Below are 20,710 nucleotides of genomic sequence, written 5' to 3'. Positions count from 1 at the left end.
CCAGCTCAGCTCGATCTTCCACACTACGGTCCAAACGACACCCAAAGTACAGTGAATAAAACCATCCGTCAAGCTTTATCTTTACCTGAGAACAAAACCACAAAAAAAACTTTAAAGCCTTCGCTCAGGGCAAAGACACACTCCCCACTAAAACAGAGAAATGCACCATAATCATGGCCTCAAATATGGAGGCGCTGAACCTCACTCTGACTGCATAGTACACGTCTTTAAACCTCCCCAGTGCCTGATGGCTCCAGAATCACATCATCTGCAGAAAGAAGAGGAACCCCTCAGCCAGAAACCCTTCTCCTGTCTGTGAGAAGGGCAAACTTATTGTATGCTTGAACAAACATTGCAGAGCAGTGGTTCTCAACTGGCTTGGAGTGAGGACCCACCACCACCCCCTTGTTGACTAAACACTAGGGGGTCACAGAGGTCACGGTTCGGTTCATCGATAAAAAACGAGAAAAAGCCCCAGATTTATAATTCAAGATTTCCCTCACTTAATAATATTATTTTCTTTTACTAATGTTAGTGCAGCTATTACTTTATTCAGATGTTTGAAATATAGATTTGAATCAACTGATCAATACTTTGTTTTGTCCAGTGTTATTGAGAACTATCAGAGATAGTTGGTAGAGCCTGTGAGGTTTTAAACGAGACAAAAAAGGAGGAAAACAAAACAAATGTGCGAAACAGCCCAGTTTCTCCTGGTTTACAAAAGTAAAACAAATACATTCGCAAATTAAAATTCATGTTTTTTGGAGCAATCTCTTAAAAAGCCGTTGCAGTGATTCCTCGTTCAAAATCCTGACTCATGTGTGTCAGTAGAGGATCCCAGACTAGCTCATGCAAACACAGGATACAACCAGTCAGAGAGCAGTTGCATGGAGTGCTGCATGGGTTTTGAGAAGTTTAAAAATGCTTGAAGAAAATAAGTGTCTCTCTGGTGCTCTTCAGTGTGGGGATCCAACTTCAAATTTTGAGGAGATCCAAGGCACTCAGAGGGATTGTTGGAAAAAAGCTACAAAAAGGGAGAGAAGTCCAGTTCCCCATTTAGACATTGTGTTGCTTTTAATGTACATATCCAGAAAGACTCTTTGTGAGAGCTTTTTTAATCTGTCTCCTTCTCTGATTGAACTTTTTAAGTGCAGGATACAACTAGTCTGAGCAGAGCGCTGAAATACACAACTGCAGTCAGAGTTCTCTACCTTTACCAGTCCATGTTAGCAGTGGTATCTTTATGAATACAGTTATTATTATTATTATTAATAATATCTTCAACCCTCTCTGCTTTCACATCCAAAGGTTTTTTTTAAAACCAGCGCAGAGATGAAAAGAGATGAAGAGAGGGAGAAAGCAGGTCTTGCATCTCTGCAGCTCTTCCATCGGAAGCAGGGAGCTGACTTTTCTTCTTCAGATGTTTTAAAGGGGACAAATTTTGCAAAAATCACTTTTTCAGGCTTTTCTAACAAAAATATGTGCCCCTGGCCTGTCCACAATCCCATCAAATACCAGAAAAATCCATTCCCTCTTTTTCTCCACCTTTCAGAAAATGTGTGCTGAAACAAGCCGTTCTCAAATTTTACCCTCATGATGTCATGTGAGGAGTTAGCCCCGCCCCCAGGTTTGGTTGGCCCGCCCCACCTGGAGGAAAGTTCCACGCTCCTCTCCTGATCTTCCTCTCAGCTGCCAGCTGAGATGCTGCATAGCTCAGTGGGTTACCCTGCTGACTTTTGTCTGGGAGATTAATGGTTCAAATCCCAGTCAGGTCCTAAACTTTCGATTACAGTGTCTGTAACATCAGGAGTGCTACATCCATTTCCTGAGAGGGGTGTGAGCACCTAAGGGTACCAGAAGCTCTAAACAACAGTCAATAGCAACAGCAAAATAAGCTGTTTAGCATTGGCAGGGAAGATTTGGCACATTTTTCATGGGCGCAACCCACATACTCAGCTCTGCTGCTCATCCCACAAATGCATGATCCTTACAAATGTGGCATCATTTAAAAGGGTAATAAACAGGCTTTCCAGCGGTATAAGATTTATTACCAAGAAGCACTGTTACAACAAAAAAATAATGTACCAAACACAAATTGCCTTAATTTTTGTTGTAAGTTTAAATGCCAATCTTTCAGAGACTAACCAGACAAATCTGATGCTTGTCATCTTCCTGACTCCGTCATTCAAGTACAAAATGAAAGCGTGACCTATGTGATGATGTGAAAGCAAGGTCACACAAATATGAGGTTGAAGTCAGAGGAAAAAAACAGGGAAAGGGATCTAAAAGGGTAGTTTTGCTAGATCCATACAAAAGAAGATAGACATCTGTGAAACGTCTTCGGGTCAATGGCAAAAATTGGTAACAAAAGAGTAATTTTAGCTCAGATTTGTGCAATTAATGCAACATTTTGCTCAATGCTGCAGATTGATTGATTTCTCCGGATACAGTTTGGATGATATTGCAGAGGATGATTTTTAGGATGTGTTTAGGATGAATCAATGCACTGCAAGGAGTCTCATCTGTTTATGGTAGAATTATATAGTCTTATTGCTGATGGTATGAAAGATCTTCTATATCTTTCTGTCCTGCAGCGAAGAGATTGTGACTATTATAGTCAAACACCATATATATGCTATTATATGTGACTAGACTATTGTGCAATATGGAAACTTAAAGCAGAAGGTAAAAGCCTAAAGACATCTGCACCCATCCTTGAGATCTGATGAAATCCTTTGATAACTTCACAGGCAAATAATTCCTCAAATGTTTGATTAAATGTGGAAGAGACACAGTTCTGTGAGAGTTAATGAAGGACATTTCCACAAAGCAAAGCTCCTAATTTCTTTGAAGCAGATATGTTTGGCAGCAGTCTATTTTTTTCATGTTCCTCCCTAAATGTTAAGTAGTGATCAGCTTTCAAACCGGCCCCTGCCAAAAGCAGATTTTTACCTGTAGCTTCACGTGCTTCATCTACAAAGAGCCGGCTCCGTGTTTGATCACCTCCTGATGAAAAACTAATCTTTTCCTAATGTTTTCACACCGCACCGGGCCAGATTAGGACTTCCAGCGTGATCAAATATGCTTTGATTAATAAAAAAAAAAAGGTTGTGAAATCAACTGAAAATCAACTGTAAATACACACACACTCGAGTAGCTCCTGGCAGTAAGCAAGCAGAGAGAGTTTGTGTGTTTGTGTCACACTGAGAAGCAGCGGGCGAATATTTCACACTGAGAAGTAAATATTCACTTAGAGATAACATCAGGAGCACCTTTCTCTCTTTCTTCTGCCTCTTTGTCCCCGCTCGTCCCTCGCTTTCTTCCCTCTGAGTAAATATATATGTACATATCAATCTCTCTCCCTCTCTGGGTGCAGGTATACTTCACTGACTACACAACGGCACTGCTTATCTACACAGAGCAGGCCGCGCAGTCAGAGCCCGAGTGTCTGTGAGCAGATAGAGAGGCAGGAGCGGTGGATTGTGGACAGCAGGGTTCGGACCAGGCTTTTGCTTTTCTTTCTTTTTTTTTTACACGATGGATTCATCTGTCTCTCACACACAAACACACACATTAAAGGGTGCAGGGGCTGTGTATTGTGCTGCTTACACCTCACAGAGGGGGGCATTTTTGGGGGAGGAGAAGGGGTCGGTTAAGACGTGGCGCGCAGTGAGAGTCGAGTGGCTTGTCTTTAAAAGAACCGGTGCTAAACAGATTTTTATCACGGGGAATTTTCTGCAGGGGGGCTGCAACTTAAAGGGAAAGTCCACCCCAAAAGGAGAGAGCTTTAAGAGCGTGTGGAAGTTTCTGCAGAACTTACTGGATATACACCTGCAACAAAGTCAAGTAGAGTAAGCTTTAACGCCTTCTTTGACAGCTCCAGCATCATTGGTTAGCAGATTCATTATTTTAGGATATTTTTTAATTAAATGGAAATTCATGAATCCAAATAGCCAAAAATTTTAAAGCCTTTTTTTTTTTTTATGCTGTTTTAGCCCTTTATGGGGCAAGGAACCATGTATGGTCACTTAGGTCAACTTCCTTTGTTGCCACCCCCCCTACTGTCTGTATTACAGTATGACCAGTGTGATTTTTCTCAGCCAATCAGTTGAGATCAGCCAAGTGACATCACAGTATCTGACCACAGTAGTAGGCCAAAGCATCTCAAACTTCCTGTTTCCTCCAGAACTCACGTAATGCTGCTTTACATCCGTTACAGTTCCACATCAGTGGCCCTAGCATCATAGCTTAATATGACAACCTGGTGAAAATCACACAGTGTGTATGTTGTAAAAACGCCGTGCCTTTCTGTCAGTTTTTTGGTCTTATGATAGTTAAATTATACTTTTGTGATTTAAAACTGTTCACTATGTTCCTTGTTTCTGCTTAAATTGGTTTAGATGTTCAGTATTTGTGAGGGTTTTTCAGGTTTTCTGATGGAATTATAAAGAAAAACAAATAGTTTAAACATTAAAAAAACAGTGTCAGGTCTCAGATAAAAAAGGCATCAGGTCTCAGAAAAAAAAGCATCAGGTCTCATGAAAAAAAAAGGTGTCAGGCCTCAAAAAACAAGGCGTTAGGTCTCAGTAAAAGGCATTGGGTCTCAGACATAAGGCATTGGGTCTCAGAAAACAAGACATGAGGTCTCAAAAAACAAGGTATCAGGTCTGTAGCACCGCATTATGTAATAACGTTGCATTATGTAATAATGTAATACATTTTCCATCCATCATATAATAACGCCGCATTTTCTAAGCCACTAAGCGGTTAGGGTTGGGGCAAGGTAGTAGGGTAGGTATTTAGACTAGAACCCTGAAGGGGGGTTAGGTTTAGGCATAAGTCACTAAGCAGTTACAGTTAGGGCAAGGTAGTTGGGTAGGGCATACCTTGGAGCCCACAATCAGTCCTATGGTTAGGGTTATTACATAATGTGGATTTATTACATAATGTGGCTTTGCAAGGTCTCAGGACAAAGGAGTCAGGAATCAGAAAAAAAGGCATCTGGTCTCAGGAAAAAAAAGGTGTCAGGCCTCTAAAAACAAGGCATTAGGTCTCAGAAAACAAGGCATGAGATCTCAGGAAAAAAGGCGTCAGTTCTCAGAAGAAAATGCATCAGGTCTCAGAAAACATGCATCAGGTCTCAGGAAAAAAGGCATCAGGTCTCAGGAGAAAAGGCATCAGGTCTCAGGAAAAAAGGCATCAGGTCTCAGGAGAAAATGCATCAGGTCTCAGGAAAAAAGGCATCAGGTCTCAGGAGAAAAGGCATCAGGTCTCAGGAAAAAAGGCATCAGGTCTCAGGAGAAAAGGCATCAGGTCTCAGGATAAAAGGCATCAGGTCTCAGGAAAAAAAAGGTGTCAGGCCTCAAAAAACAAGGCGTTAGGTCTCAAAAGAAAAGGCATCTGGTCTCAGGAAAAAAAGGCGTCAGGTCTCAGAAAAAAAGGCATCTGGACTCAGGAAAAAAGGTATCAGGTCTCAGGAAAAAAAAGGCATCAGGTCTCAGAAAAAAAACTGTTCCTGGCCTCCAAAAAAAGGGAGTCAGATCTCAGGAAGCAAGGCATCAGGATAAGGACAAAAGACTTAAGTTCCCAGAAAATAAGGTGTCAGGTCTCTGAGAACAAGGTGTGTGTTCTCTAAAAAAAAAAAAAAAAAAAAAAATTAAGGTCTCATGCCAAGGGCGTCAGGGAAAAGGGTGTCAGCTCTCAAACAAAAGCAAGTCAGGAATAATGGCTCCAGGTCTCAGGCAAAAAATGTCTGACGGCCTTTTGTTCTGAAGTCTGACACATGACAGAGGTTTTCCTTAAAACTGATGCCTTATTTATCTGAGATCTGACTCTGAGGCCTGAGGATGCCCTCAAATGGACGCCATACTTACAGAAAAGTATCGAGCCACGTCTTCAGCAGGTCTGTATACAGGCTGACCAGCTTAGGGGCACCCCAGGAGATGAACTGGTACTGGGCTTGACCAACCTCAAGTTGCATAGCTAGAACCCTACAGAATGAGCTGTTGCTCTTAAAAGACTCAGAGGAAAAACAAAAACGATTCCCTCAACAAAACATCATTCCATATCTTCATCAGCGAAGACTCTTCAGTTATCAGTGTACACGAAGAACGTTGACCCTCAGTGCAGAGAAGCCAGCTTCTTGATCAAAGTTTCTCCCCTGCAAGTATCTCAGAAATGCTTGTTTTTCCATCTTACCCCACATGCAGCATCCTACTGTGGCTCAATACCACAGAAAACTCGTTCACTTAAAAACTCTGCAGAAGAATTGTTTGCTGAAACTACCGTGACAAAAAAGCCTTGAGCTCTTATTTTTTTCAATTACAAGTGCATACATCATTATTTGTGCTTATTTTGAGAAGTTTTATTGGAGAATCTTAAATGTTCCATAGAGGTGGAGTCTTTACAACGTCAATAAGCCATTTAAAAAGGTGAAACTACTGAAAGCATGTCTTTAAGAATAGAAATATGGCCCTTTTTCTTATCATACTTTGCCATTTTAGCACACAAGACATATTGATTGTGAACAAATGTAAATAAAGAAGCTTAAAAGTTGAAGCTCAGAAGTTGATTAAACTCTGCGCATTAAAAAGTTTTAAAGTACTTTCTAGTTTTTTAAAGTTGTCGACAGTGGTTTCATTGTTTAGTTGGAAATCTCTGCTCCAGACTCCAGGAGTTTGGCTTTTTTCTTTACACTCAGAGTTGTTGGAATGAGAAAAATAATCATGTTACTTTATAAACAAGTTGACTAGAGAAGTTTCATGACATGCAACGCTACAGTAAGGTAACCTGACGGTGCTGATGAGGTCACATTGGCTTGCCTGGCGTTAAGACTATGACGGTCAGAAAGCAGCCGACCCCACAGGAGCAGAAAACTGTGTTGGACTGAATTCACATCCCACGCCAAGATTCCCAACCGTTACCTTCAGGCAGTGGGGATGAAGTATTTGAGAGTGTGTTACGGCTACTTCTGAAAGGTCTTCAGCTGCTTTTTTTTTTGTTTGTTTGTTTGTTTGTTTTTGCATGCAATTTGAAAAATTTCTTGAAATTTCAAGCCCTGATAGAAACAACCACAAACCAACAACCAGACCTGATGTGAGGGGTCGTACTTTAAAAACTTTGGCTCTACTTTGTAAAATGTCCTAAAATCCCATTTCCCTTAAATACCCCCTTCTACTTCCTTGTTTGTGGCAGAAAACTTTGCAGCTGCCGGAGGGGGCTTTGTGAGTCACTGAGGTTGTGATAAGCTATTTAAGAGGCCATTTATATTTCATTTCAATCAGAGCAAATCCACTCTAATTAAAAAAATTCATTGTAAACTACTCAACCTTTACGGGCGACTTCCCATTCCTAATAATCAGGTGAAGCCATTAATGAGCGACCGCTAGCGCTTAATTTCTCTCCCCAGTAAGTCCACTCTCTTTTTTGCATTTTTATTTCCTTCAGTAAGAACGCAGCAATAAAACGATAAGAGAAGTTGCAGGGGCAAAAAAAAAACCTTTAACACTTGGAGTAATTACTTCTCTTTGTGTCTTTCTTTTAAATTAATTTTAATTACAGGCGTCAGCGTTGCCTGTAAATGTCCACTCCGTGCTAATCTAAAGTAATGTGTCTGCTAATGAAGAGGGAATTGAATGTGTGGAGCCCAGTGGCCTCTCGGCTACGAGTCATTCCCACCACTGGCTCACTTACACAGTGGTCAGGGATCCATGGGTAGGTGGACCCACTCAGCCCCACACTTACAAATGCACACTATGATTAGCATTAACAGGTTGAGTGTGAATAATTAACAGAGCAGTAAATCCGCTCAGACAGGGACGTTTGGCTTTGGTCAGCTGAAGCAGATGTTTTCATTCATGTTGGAGAAAAAGCTTCTTCATGTTTTCACTTCAGCTGCTCAGCAGCCGCTTCTCTTGAACACTTTTATTTTCATTTTTGTGGCTTTAAGGTGGATTAAATCTTTGTTTTTTGGTGTCTTTATTCAATTTAGCATTCATTCTGGCTGCACGAGTGAATGGAACTGAGTTGATTTTATTTGAACGGGGTATTGCTTCTTTTAAGATTGGACATTTATTTGGATAGGAGAGCAGAAAAGAAACAAAAAACAGAGGGAGAGAGTTGGGATGACATGCACCTTACAGCAGAGACCAGGAGTGGATTCTGCAGCCAGAGCGTAGAGGACTACAGCCTCTGTACAAAGGCACCTTCTCTACAAACTCAGCTAAATGTTGTTTTTTTGGATAAGATTATTCTGGGGATTTTTTTGTCTTTAATGTCAGGATGCACGACATGATCTGCACCATATTTCTATCAGGAGATATTAGGTTAAAAAGTGAATAATCTATATTTGCAGATATAAAAATTTCTGTCTATATTTTGTCTTTAAAACTCTGCCTTTATAAGCTGTAAATATTGGCTGGAAAAACAAATAAGTGAGTAAAATTTTAGTCTGGACCAACAGACCTATGTCAGCTGAGGTATTTTTTTTATTATTATTTATCATTATTCTGAGGGACTGTAACTTTATTATATTGTTTTTAATTCTCAAACTTTAAATTTTGTGTTCAAGGACTGAAATTTTAGGTCTGAATTACATTTAACCAGCAGCATTGGTAAATTAAATTAAATTAATTAAAACAATGAAAGAAGATTAAATTAAATTAAATTAAAAACAATGAAAGAAGATTAAATTAAATTAAAAACGATGAAAGAAGATTAAATTAAATTAAATTAAAACGATGAAAGAAGTTTAAATTAAACTAAAAACGATGAAAGAAGATTAAATTAAATTAAAAACAATGAAAGAAGATTAAATTAAATTAAATTAAATTAAATTAAATTAAATTAAATTAAAATTATAAAATTAAATTAAAATAAATTAAATAAGATTAAATTAACAATGATTAAATAAGATAAATTAAATTAAATTAAATTAAAATTAAAATGATGAAATAAGATTAATTTAAAACAATTAAGTTATATTCAATTAAATTAATTGAATCAAATCATATCAAATTAAATTAAATTAAAAATGATTAAATTAAATTAAATTAAATTAAATTAAATTAAATTAAATTAAATTAAATTAAATTAAATTGAATTAAATTAAATTAAATTAAATTAAATTAAATTAAATTAAATTAAATTACTAAATTAAATTAAATTAAAATGATAAAAACGATTAAATAAAATAAGATAAAAATAAAATAAAATAAAACAATAAAATCATTTAAAAACTTGCATCCCTACTGTAATGGTCTGGAAAGCAGAGGAGAGACAGGAAATATTGGGAGAGAAAGGAGGAAAACCTGCACCAACAAAACTACAAAACTTCATCTACACCAGTGGTTCTCAACTGGTGGGTCAGGACCCAAAAGTGGGTCACAAAGCCATGAAAAAAAAATGCACCTGTTTCTTTTTTGTTAGATTTTACTGTCGGAAATCCAAGCTGTACTTTTCAGTATTAATATTGAGAGCTACTTTTAATTTGAGTCCTTAAATTAGAATTTTCTTTAGTTATAGTCACATTTAGTCATTTCTACCCTTCATAGTTTTTACTTTACGCTGACAAAACTTATAAAACATTTATGTCTAGTAAAAGGTAACTGGCAGATGTCAGGCAGTAGCAGAGAACTCCAGATGGGGGGCAGGTAGTAAGATCTGCATAGAGACACCAAAAAGGCCATGTTTTGTGCAGTTTAAGTCAAGCATTTAAGTGCATAGATGGAAACATTCTTAAAAAAGACCCATCTAAAGCAGAGTCACCCAACGCTCCTGTATGGCCTGTTCCCACAAAGTGGTCTGGTTTGGTTCAGTACAGTTTTGTCATGGTTTAGCTCATTAAACTCTGATCTTACCCTTGTTTCCTCGACTGATATCAGTCTGCTCGTTGTCGTTATCTGTCTCTTTAGAGATCCAGATCATGTGGTCAGCTCCATAAGAGCTGGTTGTTTGGCTCCCAAACGACTCTTCATTAGATACCAGCTTGGCTTTTTAAATGTGGATTAAATAACAACAAAGGATGGAGGAAAGGAAACTGGCACTCAGACAGAAGCTAGCTATAATGGCTCATATTGAAGAGCCATTTTGTAGAATAGGCTCATTCTTGAATGGCACACACACTCGATCACTCACAAGACAAGGTTTATTCAGCGATAGTGTGTCAGTTAAAGTCATGTTTGTGACAAAATGAGGATTTTTTTTTACATAAAAGAGGCTCGAATAGTCTCCTCACAAAACTCCTCATGACTGTTGTCTACCTTCATCTAAATAGACGACACTGGGACGTCACAGGACTGAATCATTTGTGATACCACTAAGCCAGGTAAATATGTAAAACTGTGGAAGAAAATCGCTTTTTTGGAAAGTGATAATGTCAATATATAGGTCAATTTAGAGCAGTAAAACACTAACTTTCCTCCATTTCTATTCATTACTTAGGCTGTGCCCAAATTCCTGCTCCCAGTCATCATTATCAGGATCATGTGACTGCAGAAAACCTATAGACTATAAAAAGTATACTTACATTTTACCCTTTACTGTTTGTAGAAACATTTACCCTTTGCTTGAATGTAGTGTCAAATCACACTGGTATGTTCTATGCATGTCATCCCATTTGGGGTTAATGTGGGACTGGGGCGAATCCCAGTTGTCACTGGGAGACAGGTCAGACATGTAGAGAAGGACACCCAGTTACACTCAAAGTCACACCCACACACAATTTAGGGTCACTGACCAACCTAAGGAGCATGTTGTTGGACTATCAGAGGAAGCCAAAGTACCTGGAGGGAACCCATGCATGAACCCAGAACATGTAAACTCTGCACAGAAAGGCCCTGACTGACCAGGAATCAGACCAGGAGCCTTCTCATATGAGGCAACTGCACTATCCACAGAGAGATATCACCATGTAGACAGAGAAGAGTCTGTAACCGGTGCACAGTGTTTAATAAATCAAGAAGAGTTGGCTGTGTATTCATCTGTCAATGAGTGAGAGGTATGACCTGCAAGGTGGTGAACACATCCCAGCAAAAATAAGTCATTCAATGACAAAATATATTTGAATATAAGTCCAACCACCATTCATTTCTGCAATTCAGAATGCAAACAAGACAATTATTAAAGCCCAAAGGCCTCACTCAATGAATCTTTATTTAATCCAGAACTGCTGCACTGGCTCTGACACTCACATCTGTGATTGACTATTGAGAGCAGCTCTCTTTCTCTCTTTCATACTAAAACTCAATTTTTAACACAGTTTTGTGTTCATGCATTCTCATGGATCTCAACTGTGGAGCATGATAGCTTCAGACCAAAACTTACACTCACAGCCACATTGAGTAAGATAAGATAATACCTTATTGAACTAGAGGGGAAATCCTGCACAAGAAAGACTGCATTGAAAAGATCTTCTTCAGTGCTTTATGCCCTTGAAGTACACGACTTTTACACTTGTACTTCAAATTTTAACAATACATAGAAAAATGAATGCCTCAGTTGGCGTGCAAAGTTTGTGCATGTGTGTTTTTTTAATCTGATAATTAATCCAAAAATGCTTTACTGTGCAAAGACTAAAATTAAGTTTTGTGCTGAAGTAATAATTGGTAAATTATAGATTTCTTCCAATAAAGGAAATGTTGGGTTTTAAGCTGTTGTGCATGATGTGAAAGTTTCTTGAAGCTTTGTAAAGCACCATAAATGCATTACCATGTTCTATAAATCTGCTTTGGCTATATTTACCTCATTGAAAATGTTTAAATGTTCTTAACCAATATTAAGGTGCTTAGAAAACTTGTCAGGGTGCAGACCTGCACCAAGGACAGCGGTCAGATGTTCTGCAATGGCTACAGCAATAAAAGTTTTATTAAAAATCAAATCAAGTCAGTTGTATTGCATCAGGATTTTCTACAATATTCTATAGGATTCTCATAAGATGATGCTTTAACCTTTCCACAAGTTTAAACAAAAACTGGCAAAAGAAGTTAAATATTTTTTCCGAGGTGTCTTGAAATGAAATCGGCTTTCTAAATCAGACATTCAGCAAGAGCAAGATATTCTTAACTCCATGCAAGTAAATCCGTGTATCAGTCATTCATTTAGTATTTGATTGATAATTGAATTACAAATAAATGAAAAATGGCTCATTGTTCACTTTTCAGTTTTAAAAACCAAATCAAATAATGGAAATACTGCTCACTTTCTAGTTTTAATTTCTGAAATCTCAGCTGAAAGCTCAGAAAAGCATCCTGAGAATCACATGTCCATTGCTGAGGAGTTCACGCTTCCTAGAGTGGAAACATGGACGCCGGCAAGAGTTAGGGCGCCCCCATAATAGGCAGTCTGTACTGTGCCTGGGTACGTTTGAGCCTAAAAGTCCAGTACATTTGACCAGCATGAGTAAACTCTCCCGTGCTTGGATGCGGCATGCTTCCCTGGCTCCGGCACGGAAGGACAAGGTGGACCAAAGCATGGCACGAATGCAAATGAAGGAGCACAAGTGTGAGAACGTGACTTCACTTGGTACCAGTGCTTGTGTTCCCGTATATCATTCCAGGAAGCGGGAACTCCTCAGTGATGGGCATGTGATTCTCAGGATGCTTTTCTGATCACAACACCTGCACCAGATTATGCAAATCAATACTGAAATCATACTAACTGCTTAAGCCTGTTTTTTTATATTACATTCTCTGATCCAAACATTTATAGGAAAAGTCAAAAAGACGCATCGTTTCTTGTTTATTTGATTTCATTTCAGAAGTGAAAACAAGAAAATTAACCATTTTATTATTATTTGTTATTCAATTATCAATCAAATATTAAATGAACGAATGATACACGGATTCAAGCAATTCAGGGCTTTTAAATTTTTTTCTTTAAATCTTGCAAAAAGATCTTCACTGTGACACACCAGTTATATGTGCATTTAAATAAGTGTAAATATTTAAAAGGATATATTTCTTTTTTCATGGATGTCACACTGAAATTGTTAGATTTGATCATATATTTGTAAATATTACTAATAAAAAAGTGCAAATATACCTCCAATCCTGATCTGTAATTTATGATTATGATAAGAGATTATAAAGGATTCTTATTAGCATGTTCAGCCAGAGGGAGAGCTTCCTCTTCACATGTTCATCTATGATATCAGTGCTGCAGCCCCCCCCTCATCCTGGCCTACATCAGACTCAGAAACAGTCCTTTCAGGAATCATCACACTAGCATTCGCCTGCATGACCAAATTAAAAGTCTGCAAAGAATTTAATCTCCCAGAGTCCCTCACTATTGCTGCTGCTGTTGTGTTTTTATGTCTGCGCTTCATAAAAACCATGTTTGTGTCGTTGTTGACCACTGTGTCGTACTGCACTGATGATCAGTGGCGCTCTTAATGGCGCTGTGCTCAGTACAAAGACGGTAAAGACATTCTGCTGACTTCTTTAATACAAGGGTTTTCAAAGTGTGTGAGAGTGAGCCTCCTCCAAGAGAAAATGATTCATTCGGTGGACCCCCACCCACATAAAGATTCAGATAAAAACAACAACAACCATATTTTCAAACATTTATCTTTGATTTTAAATATCTTTTAACATTTTTATATCTTTGATATTTTGGTCTGCAAATGCTCTTAAACATCCGTCTTTACCAGGTTATCAGTTATTTGGTTTCAGTAATGAATTTATTGCCAACACTACCTGATTATTCTGCTCTGATAATCCTTAAAACGGCGTTACTCAACCAAATAGACAAACTGTTGAAAAATACCACAATCTAAGTGGTGAAAAGTGGAAAAAAAAGTGTAAAGTAGGAATGAAAATAAGTTGAAGATGGCAAAAATGGTCAAAAAGCAACAAAAGGGGGTGAAAATGAGCAAATATGGGGATAAAAAGTGAAAAAAGATGGGTGAGGAGTGACAAAAAATGCATAACAGGTGGCAAAAACAAGGCAAAAAATGAGTAAAAAAAGCAGACAAGAATTGCAAAAATGGGAAAAAGTAGGAAAAAAGTGGTATTTAGTGTAAAAAGGATGCTTAAATTGGTGAAAAACAGCGAAAACAATTTAAAGTAGCAATACAAATAAGTTACAGATGGCAAAAATGGTCAAAAAGCAGCAAAAATTGGGTGAAAACGGGAAAAAAATAGGGATAAAAAGTGAAAGAAAAGATTGGTGAGAGGTGACAAAAAAATGGTCCAAAGGTGGCAAAAACAAGGCAAAAAATAAGTTAAAAAAGCAGTCAAGAGTGGCAAAAATGGGCAAAAAGTAGGAAAAAGGTGGCATTTAATGACCAAAGGATGCATAAATGGATAAAAAGTGTCAAAAAGAAGTGGCAAAAATGGGCAAAAAGTAAGAAAAAAATGGCATTTAATGACAAAATGATGCCTAAATGGATGAAAAGTGTCAAAAAACAGTATAAAGGGGCAAAAACGTTTCCCTTCTTTAAGGTTTTCTGGGGGAATAATGTTTAAAATGAAGACATCAAAGAGCCACTAATAATCACACGTTGAGTATCACTGCCTTAAACTATTTTATTCATTTTCCTCCATGAACAGCAGAGGTTAGCAAAGCAAATCACTTTTTTTCTGGTCTATGGTTCCGCGCCTCCCCTGATGTTCTGTGGCGCCCCCCAGGGGAGGCCCGCCTCACACTTTGAAAACCGCTGCCTTAATATTTAGATGCGACTACAGCAGATGTTTAAATGTCCACTTCCTGCTGAAAGATCATTCAAGAAGCTTGCTACCTGCACACATCCTGGAGACACTTGGAGATTTATTTGCAAATTGCAAGCCAAAAAAAAAAGACTAAGATTTAGATCAATATCGGGCTGTTTGCTAAAATCAGGAATGCTTTGATGAGTTAAACATTCATTTTTTCTCCATTAAAAGCAGAAAAAAGAAGACACTGAAGGGTGCTCTTGGACTTCACTATTAGGCTGCACGTTTTTTTACTGCTGCATGTCTGAACAGGATCACCTGGAGAAGAACGAGTGAAAAATACTAGTGTTTGCACCACTCATGCTCAGAAAATTTGCTGTCATATGAGGTTGAAATGCAGACCTTCACTCATCATCCCCATTTTGAATCGTATTTCCACCATTATAACCACCATGTTTTTTTTGTCAGGCTGAGCTGTGATTGGCTGCTGGAATCACTGCAATGCAACACATGAGGAGAAAATAGGTCAACGCTCTACTTTCTCGTCTAAAGCAGCAAAACAAGTTAGAGAAAGTGTTGGAGCTGCGCTGCACGCTAAGACGTCAAAATGTTAAAGAAGTTAGTGACAGTTGGAAGTTAGAGTTTGGTGTGTTCTGCACGAATATGAGTGCATGCATTCATCTGCATAGATTTGTGTCAGTAATAAGAAATCAACTGAGGAAGTGGGAAAATTGGTGCTCAGAGCTGGGCGCTAGATCAAAATTTATTTTCTAGTCTGATTTTGGCGGCCATAATTACGAAAACAAGACAAAACCCGCCGCACACTGGTTCAGTTTCACAGCAATGTTTGGCCCTTAGAGGAGTCCTTCTCCGTGTGAGAGCACCTTTACCCTGCCTTAGAAGCAAAAAAAGACTAAAATGGTTTGATTTATCTGACATTTACCTTCAAGAACAGACAGCCTGAGTCACAGCAGGACTATGAAGTTTAAAGACAAACAAGAAGAAGTCTCAGTGTCTCTGCTTCAGTGTTTTATCATTAACATGTTCATTTTGGTCTTCTAATTTTACTATTTCTTCATCATCTTGGCTTGAGCTGAGACAAAACGTTATCGCTTGAGAGTGAAGCTGCAAACCTAACGTCAAATCTATAAAAGAATAGTAAAGGACAGTGGGAACACCTCCAACGCCAGCAGGAAGGTAGAAATACTGGACTTTATCCATCCTATTTCCAGTCATGTGCATGTGTTTAGGCATGTAGGGCACTAAGGATTCACAGCAGGGCCCGACATGCTAGAACCCGGGTCTGGAGGGGAGCCGAGCTCAAGACATGTCCCCACATATGTCTGTCACTCGGCAGCCAAGCTCAAGCTTGACGACACCTCTTTTATAAGGCCTTTTCAACCCTGGTAATATGGCCCGAGACCGCAACACAGCACGACCAGGGGCCCACGGGACAAATTTGTTAGTTTTTTCAACAGATTATTTCCCCATGCCCCTGGTAAAATGCAAGGACATCCAGAGCTCTACAGGATTGTGTCAATCCTCCTTCCCACCTGGTGGGACCCTCAGGCGGGCTGCCTCGCCACATCTACGCTGTACCTCAGCCTAAAGTTAGGGCCCAAACATGCCATAAAGTTCTGCACAGTACTGTATAGCTAACATGAGGAGAAAACACAGAGATTAAGAGAAAACTAGAATGGCCGTCTGAGGCGGCAGACCCACGCCTAAGCGGCGCCACCAAGGGGCTTACGCTCCCATTGATTGCTATGGTGTTCAAAATTTCGAAGTCCGAGAAAAACCGAACGGGTGCGCGGATCATCACCAAAATGTAATCGATTCTTCCTTGTCACTATCCCAATATTCCCTGAAAGTTTGGTGAAGATCCGACTTTTCGTTCTCGAGTTATTTTGTACACATACAAACAAAGAAACAAACAAAGATACAGAACCCCCCGCAGATTTCATCAGCGTGGGTAAGAAGACCTGAATCACAATTCATACATGCTGTGTGTCTTATTTTCTTGCTGCATTGGTTGATAAACACAATAGTGGAGAAGGGATGGTCAAATATATATATATATATATATATATATATATATATATATATATATATATATATATATATATATATATATTTCTTATTAAAATTTCTTTACTTTTCAGGAAAAAAAAAATCATAATTTTTGAGTTCATAAGGTTGAAAATTCACAAGGAACCAAGCCCAGATATTCTGATGGAGGGAGAATGGGGGAAGACATGAACCAAGCAGCACTGAGACCAGGAACCAATCCCCCATTCTGAGGACTAAAGCCTCTGTTCTATAAATGAGCTAAACCGGCACACAACTCAGGATTTTTACTTCTTTAAGTCATAACTTTGCAATAAAGACTTAAATTTTTTGAGTTTAAAAAAGTGTGAATATACAAGAAAAAAAAACTGAAAAATTCAAGGTTGAACAGTAAAAAACATGAGAACCAAAACTTATTTTTGAGATTATAAAGTCGTAAATTCATGAGAAACCAAACTCTGAATGGTCTTACTTTAATTCTGATGTTAATTTACAAGAAAAAGTCAAACTTTTGCCTTAAAAAAGTCTTGACAGGATGAGAACAGAATCCAAATCTTTAAATTAAAAAAATGTAAAATTACATGAACCAAAACATCACATTTTTGCAATTATAAAGTTGTATTTTCATGAGACACCTAACTCTGATTTTTTAAGTTTATTTTGTCATAAATTTACAAGAAAAAATTTAGTTTTTGTGTGTGAAAACTTACAATTTGACCGGAAAAAAAACTGAAAATTTCAAATTCAAACTGTTGTACCAGGACAAGAACCAAAGCTTGAATTTTTTTTTGTGATTATAAGTCATAAATTCCCAAGAAAGCAAACTCAGATACGTTTAGTTTATCAAGCTGTTAATTTACAAGAAAACTTGAAATCTTTGACTTCAGAAAGTCACAGAATAATTTTCACGATTCATTTTAAGTCGTGAATTCACGAGAAATCAAAGTTGGAATTTTAGAATCTATCATGTCGGGAATTTATGAAAAAAAAAAAAAAACAACAACTTTTTTTTTTAATTTGAAAATTCATAAATCTATGAGAACAAACTGTAGAAATTTTGAGTCAGAGATGTCCCGTTGTGAGGAAGAATATCTCACCGGATGAAGCCGTTGGCCTTCCTACAAGTCCTGCAGGTCTGAGCCGAATCAAGTTATTCTTAATACTGAGATTAATCAATAAGGAAAAACTGTGATTTTAGCCCAGAATATTCACATTATTAACATCTGGATTTTGAAGGGACAATCCCATAAACCATCCAGAAGAAAACACAGACTGTGGTCACACCAGTGTTTCCAGTTTAGCTTCCTTTGTGAAATCATAATGTTGGAATTTTTGACTTTATTAAAATGATTTTTTTTATTCTAAAGGCCAAAGTTTACAACATCTAAGCTCAAAATTTCTGAGTTTGGTGTTAAATTTCAGTAAAAAACAAACATAAGAGTACTGATTATTTTATTAGTTTATTTTCCAGAGTGCCTCTAACACACCTGTGTTTACTCACTAGAAATAATTGAGGTAATTTTTGGGCTTTTATAGCCCAGAATTTATTTTATCTATTTATTAAAGGTACAATGCTCATTAATGAACATGGGCGTGTAAATGTGCCAGATTGTAGCCATATGCTAATTTCCATCTGTGGTCCGTGGCAGGAATAGATGTTTATCGGGGCCTGTCAGCCAAGAATGGCTCATATTAAATATTATGGGATGTTTTTAACTGAAACACAGCTACGATTTGAGCCTTTCCTCTGACGTGTTTCTGTTCTGACTATTTTGACTTACTCAACATTACAGCCATGTTTGAACATAAGAGGTCTTCTCTGTCTATCAGGAAACTTTGGGTTCACTTTAACGTAATCATAATCGCTGTCCTTTTTCCCCTCATGATGAAATCCCAATCTCTGGTAACATTTCTCCAACATCCAGGCTCAGGCTGGAGAAAAATAAGCAACAGTTTGAGAGTGAAGCTGCAGTGATCCCAGCAGAAAACTGCAATCTGAGCGATGATCAAGAAGGACAGAGGGGAAAAGCTCAAACAATAAGAGGAAGGTTCAATATTTAGACTTTAATCATCACTCTCACACAGAGTTACGGATTCACTTTGATGAGGAGAAAACTGTTTCACTAGAAATGTCTGCAAGTGCAATTTTATTTTGAAAACCCATCACAAATAAATGCTGCATCAGCTGCTTTTTGTTTGTTTTTTTACTCACAAGACACAATTTGGGCCTTATTTGTTGCACTTATTATCTCTAGAAATGTTTCTTTTTCCTGGACTTGTTGGTCAAATGCAACAAAAATAAACCCTAAAGAAGAAGTCTGACTAGAAATCAAACAAATACAGCCGCTCAGATTTAAGTTTGTGCACTAAACGGGTAGATAGAGAATAATGTATGGAAACGGTCACTTTAAATGAGATGAAAAGATAAAAAAGCTTGGGTCAGCATGGTGAGGTCAACAGATTTCACATGGTTACGATGATTCGAATGACGTTTAAACAAGCCGCCTTTACCAGAGGACTCAGAGAGGACGCCGTCTATGTCGTGTACTTCTGGTTTATTCTACGTCACTGTGAGGTATTATTGTTTTGTCCTTTACTGCTGAGCTTGTTTGGTCCTGTTTCCTGCTTTTGTATTCTCACATTAAGATGAAAAGCAAAAAAATAAGGCCTGAAGTGCTTCACCCTCATGCCCTGTTAAAAATCTGTGTATTTTGGAGTGCATTATATGAAATAACTTTGGGTGTGATTGCGACCTTGCCACAAAAATTAGGTCAGGGAGTGTGTTTTTGCATGAACTTTGATATTTCTGAGTTTCATCCATATCCACTGTATTTTGACTGTGTAGTCAAAAAAAGTTACGTTCAGTTTGTTCACTACAAAGTTCGTACCATAGACTTCCATTATAAGCACCTTTTTGACCTCCCATGTAAAACAAAGTGAAAAAATAATTTTCCCTGTAGTTTCCCATTTCTCTGTAGCAAACTAATTGAGGTTTTGTAAAAATTAAGTCAATCAAAAAATTGCCCCCTTTTCACATCACCCCACCCACCCAAATAAAAAATACTGACTTCTGCTGGCCATGTTAGTAATTGGCATGGCTGCAGACCAGCAAAAAAACTATTTTACAACTAAAATGTTTTGATGTGTAGTTAGTGATAAGATCTTTCAGTCAGAATGGTTGAAATGGAAAAAAAAATTCCAGGTGTGTGTCAGTGTGTAATCTACTCACAGACAATGAAATTCTTATGAAAAAATATGCAAATTTGTAAACGCATAAAAAGCCATAAAACTAGTATTTCTTATTCCTTGGCCATGGCAGGATCAAATCAAGATTTTCATCAGGTTTTGCATTCATTTTGAAGGTTAGGCATCAAATTTTATGTTTTTACTCATATTTAGCCAGTTTTTTTATATTTCATATAGTTTCCCACTGAGGAACAGCCATGCCTCTGTCACAAACTGGAAAAAAATAGGAATTTGCAGAATTTCTGTCAAACTCCAGGATTACAGGCCACTGTGACCCGAATAAAAAAGGCACCTTTGTTGAATTTTGTTCTGATATGGATGGTAAGGACTTCTACTTGCATTTTCATGACAAATTAAGGCTGTGTGTCAGAAAATGTGTTTTTAATGGAAGTCTATGGTAAAACTTTGTAGTGAACAAACTGAAAGTAACTTTTTTGGAAAAACTGACATTATGCAAAAAGTCATTATGCACCAAAATCCACCTTCTCTCGTATTATCATGATAGTTAAGCCGGTGATACTGATAATAAACAAAGTCAAAAAAAAGCAGTTAGTGGTATATGATAAAATATGGCATCTGAAGAGTTAATTCTTAATGCGATTCATTAAATTGTGATATAAATCAATCAAGAACCCCTTCATGAAGAAACTGGAAAAAAGTTTGGAAAAATGTTGATCTTTCATAAAGTTATTCCATTTTAAAGGTCAAACTATAAACTTTGTAGTTAAAAAAACGAAAGCGACTGTTGT

This window comes from Cheilinus undulatus, linkage group 4, assembly GCF_018320785.1.
Source record: "Cheilinus undulatus linkage group 4, ASM1832078v1, whole genome shotgun sequence".
In the NCBI taxonomy this organism is placed as follows: Eukaryota; Metazoa; Chordata; class Actinopteri; order Labriformes; family Labridae; genus Cheilinus; species Cheilinus undulatus.
Note: the sequence above shows the minus strand (reverse complement) of the source record.